Here is a 10,052-nt window from a genome sequence, read left to right as displayed (position 1 = left end):
TTATTTTCTTTCTTCAATGAAATTTTATTTTGGCTCTTAAAATTATTAGTTTATTAATTAGTGTTAATTATTAAGCTAAATAACTAAAACTAAGGTGTGATTAAAATACTAAAAAACAACTGATCATACCACATTTAAACATATTTTGACTAAGTTGAGTGAAATTTGCTCTGCTTCTAAAAACACGTAAGTGACTTTCAGTTATGCAACCTGATGTAGCCACTCTGGAAAACAGTATGGAGTTTCTTTGAAAAGTTAAAAATAGAGCTACCCTACCATCCAGCAACTGCACTGCTAGGTATTTACCCAAAGAGTGCAAAAATACTGATTCAAAGGAATACATGCACCCTGATGTTTATAGCAGCATTATCTACAACAGGCAAATTACGGAAACGGTCCAAGTGTCCATCCACTGATGAATACATAAATAAGATGTGGTCTCTGTATGGGGGCAGGGGGTGTGTATCTATATAATGAATATTACTTAGCCATTACAAAGAACGCTATGGATGCAACTAGAGAGTATTATGCTGAGTGAAATAAGTCAATCAGAGAAAGACAAATACCATATGATTTCACTCGTGCGGAATTTAAGAAGCAAAACAGGGGCACTTGGGTGGTTCCATCAGTTAAGCACCTGACTCTTGGTTTCAGCTCAGGTCATGATGCCACAGTTTGTGAGTTCGAGCCCCATGTCAGGCTCCATGCTGACAGTGTGGAGCCTGCTTGGGATTCTCTCTCTTCCTATCTTTCTGCCCCTCCCCCACTCACTCTCTCTGTCTCTCTCAAAAATAAATAAATAAACTTTAAAAAAAAAAGGTAAGAAGCAAAACAAATGAGAAAAGGGGGAAAAAATGAGAGCAAGGCAAACCAAGAAACTATAGAGAGCAAACTGATGGTTACCGGGGGCGGGGGGCAGGGGGGAGGTTGGTGGGGAAATGGGTGAAGTAGGTGATGGGGATCATGGAGTGCACTTATGATGAGTATCAGCTGTTGTCCATACAACACCTGTGTTGTAACATCATATTGTTGTTGAATATGTTGAATATGAACTAATATAATGTTGAATCATCATATTGTACACCTGAAACTAATATTACACTGTATGTTAATTAATTGTAACTTAAATAAAAGCTTAAGAAAAGAAAAAAAATGATTTCTAATTTCCTTGTTACAAATAAAAACTAAATAAGTTATCCCTGTAGGTAAGTTCTTATTTTCACCCCATTATTGACATTCTTCTTAACTTGAGAGTTTCACACTTGAAATTAGCATCTTTACCCACAAATTGGCCCTTATATTTCCCAAGGTACAAGGAGCAACATCCTTTCTGATCTATTTAACAACATGGAAACCACATGTTAATCTCATGAGGTCAACAAACCAGACACAATTTCACAGATGAGGAAACTGTCGCCTTTATCCGATATCACATGATTATGAAGCAGCAGAACCAGGATAAGACTCAGTATTTTCTGATATTTTAGTCTAATGCTCTTTGACACTTGGCCACCATTCTGAACTAAAAAAAAATAAATAAATCACCCTCTGCTTTTTGTGAAAAAGCATTAGGACTGTACTTGGGATGTCCAGAGTATAAAATTTCTTGTAGAATTTTGATTACTTTTTTCTCTTTGCCATTTCAGTTTTGAAACAGCAAACCGTGGGAAGGCATCCAAGGTTTATACAGTGAAAATTTTACTTCTCAGGACTTGGGAAAGTCTAGCCAATATTTTCAAAATAGAAAAAAAAACCCTGTTCTTCATGTAATATTCATAAGACAAATGAATTTTTAAAACTTACAAAGATGGCTGAGTTATAACTTCACAAGGTATATTGCAAAACATGTTAGAGGTCTTCTGCTTGTGGCCCTCACTAAGTAACTTGTGTCAGGGGCGCCTGGGTGCCTTGGTCAGTTAAGCATCCGACTATGTCTCGGGTCATGACCTCACAGTTCATGAGTTCGAGCCCTGTGTTGAACTCTGAGCTGACAGCTCAGAGCCTGGAGCCTGCCTCACATTCTCTCTCTCTCTCTCTCTCTCTCTCTCTCTCTCTCTCTCTCTGCCCCTCTCCCGCCCACACCCTGTGTCTGTCTCTCAAAAATAAAGGTTGACAAAAATAAAAAATAAAAAAAAAAAACAACAATGTAACTCGTGTCAGACTAATCTTCTCATCAACTATAATGTTAGATAAAATACAGGAAATGATTATTTTGAGATGTTAGACAATAGGCAACACAGGTCTGCGATCCCAGAGAAAAGGAAACATAAGATGAAGTTATACCAGTTTGTGCCTGGAGGCACGCTGCGAATAGTAAGGGGAAGGAGTCAAAGAGAGTACAGTAATCTCACTGGGCTGAGTAGACAGATATCATAGCTCCAGGCTACTGAGGTGGCTGGACACTGGGGAGGGCAGGAATGGAGAGAAGAGACGCAGAAAACTCCAGAATTCTGCATATGGTTCCCCTTGGTCTTTGGTCCAATACCAAACTGTGTATGCATGGGGCAAGAATCTGTAAGATGAGGCAAAAAACAAGTACTGAAGAAAAATTACTGGGGAAATTTGACTTGAGCAACTGCTAGAACTCACCAAGCCTGGGAGATATTTGAGTCCTGACCAGGTGGAGTGGAGACACCTCGTAAAATAACCCTGACATTCAACAGAGACCCAGGAAAAGTCATGCTTATCTAGTTCCACAGTAAAAGCTACTCTAAAATTTTCCTAACAAATCTCTACAATAATCCTTGAAAGTGTCAAGCTTAATTACTTACCTCTCTGTAAGAGGTACGATACTCAATATCAATACGAATGATACTCAATATATTGTCTATTAAGAAAGAATATAAAAGCCAGCTCTTCAGCAACATAGCATCCATAGTATCTAGCATACAATAAACAATTAATAGACATTGTGAGGAAGCAGCAAAATGCGATACAGAACCAAAAGAAACGTCAGTCAATACAAAGTGTAAACAATTTATTTTTGGAAACATGGGATTAATCTCAACCTCTGAATGCTTAGAAAGTATGATACTTTTTGGGGGAAGGGACTACTTTCTAAAATATATAAAGTGATAAAGAGAAAAATCTTAAAGGAGGTCAGCCAAAGAAATGAGTTCATAAGCTAAACTTATTAGACACAAAGTAAGGCAGACTATATTAGATCGGCATCTTTAAAGTACTAAAAGGAAAAACAGAGACAAAAGGAAGAACAAACTCTAAAACCTTGTGAAAACATCTTTCAAAAATGAAGGAAAAATCAAGAAACTTTTAGACTAATCAATGCCACAAGAGTCTGCAACCAACAGACAGGCACTACAAGGTATATTAAGGGAAGTTCTTAGACTAAAACAAAATGATATTAGATGGAAATTAAGTCTACACAAAGGAATGGAGAATTACAAGAAAGGTAAATATGTAAACAAATAAAAATGAGTATTTTCTCTTTGTGAAAAAGTTTATTTATTTATTTATTTTTAGTAACATTCACACCCAATGTGGGTCTCAAACTCATGACCCCAAGATCAAGGGTCACATGTCCTTCTGACTGAGCCAGCACGTTGCCCCTGATTACTTTCTTCTTGCTTAATTACAGAAAGACGGAAGTATCCTATAAGTGTGTGTGTGTGTGTGTGTGTGTGTGTGTGTGTGTGTATATAAATACTTACACACATAATATGTTTTATACATAACATGTATTTATTTATTTATATTTCTGTAGACCATGATATGTCAAGGATATACCCAGGAAACGGAAGGGCAACTAGTTTAGAAAGAAAGAAAGAAAGAAAGAAAGAAAGAAAGAAAGAAAGAGGCAAAGCTACAAAAACTCACAGAGGGCATAAAATAGAATCATAAATAAAACTTGTTTCTTTTTTTTTTTTTTTTTAATTTTTTTTTTCAACATTTATTTATTTTTGGGACAGAGAGAGACAGAGCATGAACGGGGGAGGGGCAGAGAGAGAGGGAGACACAGAATCGGAAACAGGCTCCAGGCTCTGAGCCATCAGCCCAGAGCCTGACGTGGGGCTCGAACTCACGGACCGCAAGATCGTGACCTGGCTGAAGTCGGACGCTTAACCGACTGCGCCACCCAGGCGCCCCAATAAAACTTGTTTCAAAAGAAAGCAGGAAAGAGGAAAAAAGAACAAAGATCTAATGGGACAGAAAGAGTAAATACAAGATAACATATTTAAACACAATCATATTTATCTGATAATTACATTCAATGGGACTGACTCTAATTAAAGGAAAAAATGATCAGATTGGATTTTTTGTTTTCAAAAAAAGCAATATACTGTTGGGGGGCCTTGGTTCTCAGTTGGTTAAGCACCCAACTCTTGATTTCAGTTCAGGTCATGATCTCTCACCATTGTGAGATTGAGCCCTGCATTAGGCATGCAATGGGCGTGGAAACTTCTTAAGATTCTCTCACCCTCTTCTTCTGCTCCTGCCCCACCCCCCCCCACCCCCTTCCCTGTGCTCCGGCTCTCTGTCTCTCTTAAAAAAAAAAAAAAAAAAAAAAAAAAAAGCAATATGCTGCTTATGAAAGAGAAAAGGATGAAAAAGTATTTCACTGAAATATTCATCATAAGAATGCTGGGGTGCTATGTTAATATTAGATAAATTAGACCTTAGGACAAAAAAAAATATCAGAGATAAAGAGGGACACTTCATAATGGAAACATGATCATTTCATCAAGAAGCCATTAAAATCATAAACGTGGGGTGCCTGGGTGGCTCAGTCAGTGAAGCGTCTGACTCTTGATTTCGACTCAGGTCATAATCTCATGGGTTCGTGAGATCGAGCCCCAAATTGAGCTCTACACTGACAGCACGTAGCCTGCATGGGATTCTCTCTCTGCCACTCCCCCATTTATGTTCTCTCTTTCTCAAAATAAATAAACTTTAAAATGATAAGTGTGTATACCCCTAAACAGAGAAATCCTAAATATACAATGAAAAACCTAATGGAGCAGAAGGGAGAAATAGAAAATTGCACACTTAAAGTTTTAGATTTCAAACCTCCTTTGTCAGAGGTAGACAGAATAAGTATATAAAACATGCCATGTGCATGCAGTAGATTTAAATAGTACTATCAACTAACCTCACTTGCACAATACCCTTTTCCTCCCCGGCGATCATGAAGCATTTATCAATATAGACCATATGTTGGGCCATAAGACAAGCTACAATAAATCTCAATCAAAACCATACAGGGTATATTCTTTGACAGCAAAGTAGTTAAATTATAAAATGATTTAAAAATAGATACCAGAAAATCCCCAAATATTTGGAAATTAAGAAACCTATGTCTTAAGACCTGGGTAAAAGAAGAAGTAGAAAATATTCTTAAATGAATGATAAGGAAAATACCACATATCCAAATTTGTGGGATGCGGTGTTTGGGGGGAATTCTATATTCCTACATACTTATATAAAAAAGAGGAAGGGATTAAAATCAACAGCCATTGCTTTCATTGAGAATCTAGGGAAACATCCTAATTAGACTGATAAGAATAGAGAAAACATGAGTTACCAATAACAAGAATGAAAGAGAAGATATTGATAATGATCTATAGACATTAAAAGAATAATAAAGTTTATGAACTACTTTATATCAATATATTTAGCAATTTAGATCAAAGGGCAAAGTACTTGAAAGCCGCGAATTACTAAAACTGACATAAGAGGTAATAGAAAATCTATTTTCTATCTTCTATTCTAAAATCTATTTTCTATTCTAAATCCAGACAGGGTGCCTGGGTGGCTCAGTTGGTTAAGCGTCTGACGTTGGCTAAGGTCATGACCTCATGGCTTGCGAGTGTGAGCCCTGCATCAGGCTCTGTGCTGACAGCTCAGAATCTAGAGCCTGCTTCAGATTCTGTGACTCCCTCTCTCTGCTCCTCCCCTGCTCATGCTCTGTCTCTGTCTCTTTCTCTCTCAAAAATAAATCAACATTAAAAAATATCTGAATAGACTTACAATAATTAAAGATATGTATTTGTATTCAAAAACCTTCCCAAAGAAAACTCCAGGCCCAGATGGCTTCACTCATGGATTCTACCAAAGAAGAAATAATATCCATTTTATAAAATGTATTAGAGCTCAAAATACGGTTTTTATCTTTACTGTTTGATTTTTTAAAAATGTTTATTTATGGGGGCACCTGGGTGGCTCAGTCGGTTGAGCGTCTGACTTCGGCTCAGGACACGATCTCGCGGTCTGTGAGTTCGAGCCCCGCGTCAGGCTCTGTGCTGACAGCTCAGAGCCTGGAGCCTGCTTCGGATTCTGTGTCTCCCTCTCTCTCTGCCCCTCCCCTGCTCGTGCTCTGTCTCTCTCTCTCTGTCAAAAATAAATAAACATTAAAAAATATATAAAAAAATGTTTATTTATGTATTTTGAGAGAGAGAGAGAGCATGAGTATGCCAGTGGGGGAGGAACAAAGGGGGGGGGGGGGAGAGAGAATCCCAACCAGGCTCCACGCTGTCAGCACAGAGCCCCATGCAGGCTCAGTCCCGTGAACCATGAGATCATGACCTGAGCTGAAATCAAGAGTCGGATGTTCAATGAACTGAGCCACCCAGGCACCCTTACCCTTTGATTTTTAAGAGTAGCACTAGTTTTAGAGACTGGCCTCATGTCTAAATGGTATAACTATCATAAAAAATCTTAAAAGTTGCGTTGAGGAAATAGAACTAAATCAGAACAAACAAACAAACAAAAAAATCCAAGTCAGAAGCATCAATGCATGTGATTCCTTCCTGAGCTGGGCAGTGCTGAAGCCATCAAGTTGGAGAGTTCAGACACGGTTCACCGTTTTCTGTCACGGTCATCCTGTGTAGAGTTGAAGCTACTTAACCCTAGTTACTCCTTCATTTTTCTGTTCCCTTTCATATGAGTTATCGAAACTTGCTGTTTCTACTTCTTCTTCTCTCATTCCCAGCAAAGAGGCATGTAACTCAGCCTGGATATTGGGGGAAGAAGCCAAGGAAGCTTCTGTGAAGAGGTGATGCCTATGCTAAGCCCTATAGGATGCACATGTGTTATATGCAGAAGGAGCTGGCAAAGAAGCCAGGAAGGGCAGCATGACCAATGGCATAAAAGTGAGAAAGCTGGCCTGTTAAAGAACTACAACAGGTTCTTTCGTATTGGACCAAAGACAATAGGGGTAATAGGAGGGGCAAGTCCGAGACCACATCCTGAATGTGATATGCTCTTGAGGATTTTATCTTCAAAAATAGGAGGCTTTTGCAGGATTGCAAACATGATGAATTTTGCACTGTAGAAAGAATACTCTAGTAGTGCATTGGAAGCGGGGGGTAGACCTGTTCCTCAAACATGGCAATAGTTCGGCGCAAGACGATGAGAGCCTAATGCAAGCTAGAGATGGTGCAAAGACAGAGAAGGTGATATTTGATACAGGAACAGAATCCCTGAGACTCAATGACTGATCAGATGTCAGGGGTGAGGGAGAGGGAGCAGTCTAAGTGATTCCAAGTCCTCCCGTTTAGGTGGCTGTGTAGGTAGTGGGTCTTTCACTAAGACAGGGATCCTGGTAGGAGACTGGGTAGCTTCCATGCTTGTACTTGTGAACAGAGGTGGTTCGAGGTGAAATGTGGAGGTCTGGTAGGCATTTATACGTATCTTTTTTTTTTCCAAGGTTTTATTTTTGAGAGAGAAAGAGCACAGGCCAGGGAGGGGCACAGAGAGGGGGACAAAGGATCCAAAGCAGGCTCTGAGCTGACAGTAGAGAGTCCAATGCAGGGCTCAAACTCACGAACCATGAGTCATGACCTGAGCCGAGGTCAGACACTCAACTGACGGAGCCACCCAGGTGCCCCTATATGTATCTTGCACTCAAGAGAGATGACTGGAAACTGGCATTTGTGTTTGATGGGCACGTGAGTTAAATGTGCAACCACGGCACACATAAAATGAGAAGTAAGACAAATGTGGCTGTTGAAACCACATGAATAGACAAGATCTCTACGATATAGAAAAGGATATGCTATAAAAAGAGCCAAAGGGGGATTTTCATTTTATATTTATGAATTTATAATTTCCGTGTAAGCCAACAACCTTCCTTATTCCAGATCCAACTTGTACATACCTAACGTCTGACAGTAATTTCAAGGATGACTTCTTTTAGTAACAAAGGAAACTATTTGAACAACAATAAAAAAGTTGGCGGTGAATGTATCTAGACTATAAAATATCAGGGGAAAGCATTCAACGTACGTGTCCCAATGATGGTGGCGCTGTTCGTTCAGCAAGGATCCATCTTCCTTCAGCCCGTGAATTTTAGAATAGGCTCCCTCTCCTCTACAAATGCCACCCCCAACGCCTTGTCCTTCCCCTTTCCTGCTGCCATAGTGATACTGCATAAAGTTCTTTAAAGCTGGAATGCAAGCTTATCCACTCTTCAACCAGACACCTGATGGTAACAGACACCGACAATGATCTGACGGTAAAGCCAGAGCGGGGATTGCCGTGAAACGCTTGACGCTTGCCTTGTGTCCCCTTGGTTGGGCAGTTTTCTAATATTTGCAAAGGTAAGACATCTTTCTATTCTTTTTCTCGAAAAGTTCCCCCCAGATTATACGAGGTGCAGCCCTCTTGTACCAACCCGGGAAAATGACTACAAGTCAAATGTTACAGACCACACGTTAATCAAATCAAACAAATATTTTTAAATTCGTTAAAGAAAATTAATAAATTTAGGAACGGATCCCCACACTCAGGTCTTCTGACATCGAGGCCCATGGCCTTGCCACTGTGGCAGGAGCTCCCCATTCTGGCTGCCCTTGTGAATGACCCAACTGCTCATCAAGGGTTGAGAATCACCATCTTACACCCACCTCTGTTAACATTTCCTATAGTTGAATAAAGCGTTTACAATGCCAAAAATACTTTCTCCAAAGGCAAAACAGGAGAACAAAGAAATGGAATCTTTGCATTTCTTTTTTACGTAACCAGTTCACCGATGATTCAAATGTGCCAAGTATGACCATTCATTCATACAAAGAAAGCTGTTTTTTCTTATCTGAAGAAATTGTAATGCAACAAACCATTTATATTTGTTCTGCCATCGGTTGTCGATAATTTTTCTGACTTGGAACACATAATTAAGTATCCAGCCACTCTTTGTTGTAATCTGTATACGTTTGAATCAAATTATTTCTTATTCAGGTTTTACTCAATTGCCCTGTGGGCCTTCAGCAAAGGACCACCAACCCCGCTGGCGTCTTCACCTCACTGGTCCATGGTCTGTTGCCCTACGTTCTAGGTAAGAAGTAATTCCTTCAACAGGGGAGCTTTTATAAACTGCCATTCCCTTCTTCAAGCCTTAACCTCCCTTATGAAAATTATTCTTTCAACCAACCTTTTCAACAGATTCCATCTCTAACAAGGGGCAGAGAAGCAAGAGCACTTATACGTGAGAGAAATTACATGAATACAACGTTTTCAAATTCCTCTGGGATTCTTAGAGCAGTTGGCTTTTGTTTTGTTACCCTATTTATCCATTTAAATAAAGTGGCATTTCTTACCTTCCGTGTGCAATTTTGTTTTCCTTTTAGGCAACTCAAAGGAATCTGTGATGTAGTTAACAGTGTAACTAAATGAAAGGCCTGGATTTTGGTCCCAGTGGGAGAGCTGTGTAAAATTGGCCAAGGTGCTTAAACTCTCTGAAGGTCAACTTTTTCTTCTGTAAAATTGGAATATAAACATGCATCCTGTCTAATTCATGCAGTTGGTAAATGACCAAATCTAATATTTCTACCATGTTTTATTTGACAGGGAGATATTTGCTCTCAGGGGTCTTTGATTACAAAATCTTTGACTGAATACCTTCAAACTTTGCAAGCTATGTCCTGATGTATATTCCAAATAAACAATCTACTTGACTAAGTGTTTCACTTGGATGTTGTAAACCACAAGAGGCCTGATGTCTTTCTTCACTAATTAGAGACGATTATATACATTTAAAAATTCCTTTCATTTAGAAAACGTCTCCTGGAAAGATATGTATTACCATAATTTAAGAATAG

At 39.1% G+C, this 10,052-nt stretch overlaps 1 long non-coding RNA gene across 1 annotated transcript; it reads left to right on the top strand.

The window, feature by feature from the left end:
• Window positions 1-8,392: 8,392 nt before the first annotated feature.
• LOC125160161 (uncharacterized) lies at window positions 8,393-9,485 on the top strand. The gene is made up of 3 exons (XR_007150168.1): window positions 8,393-8,555; window positions 9,193-9,289; window positions 9,397-9,485. It is a non-coding gene; the product is annotated as an uncharacterized LOC125160161 (long non-coding RNA).
• Window positions 9,486-10,052: the final 567 nt, after the last annotated feature.

Source organism: Prionailurus viverrinus, chromosome A1, assembly GCF_022837055.1.
Source record: "Prionailurus viverrinus isolate Anna chromosome A1, UM_Priviv_1.0, whole genome shotgun sequence".
In the NCBI taxonomy this organism is placed as follows: domain Eukaryota; kingdom Metazoa; phylum Chordata; class Mammalia; order Carnivora; family Felidae; genus Prionailurus; species Prionailurus viverrinus.
This window is presented reverse-complemented; position numbering and strand designations above follow the sequence as displayed.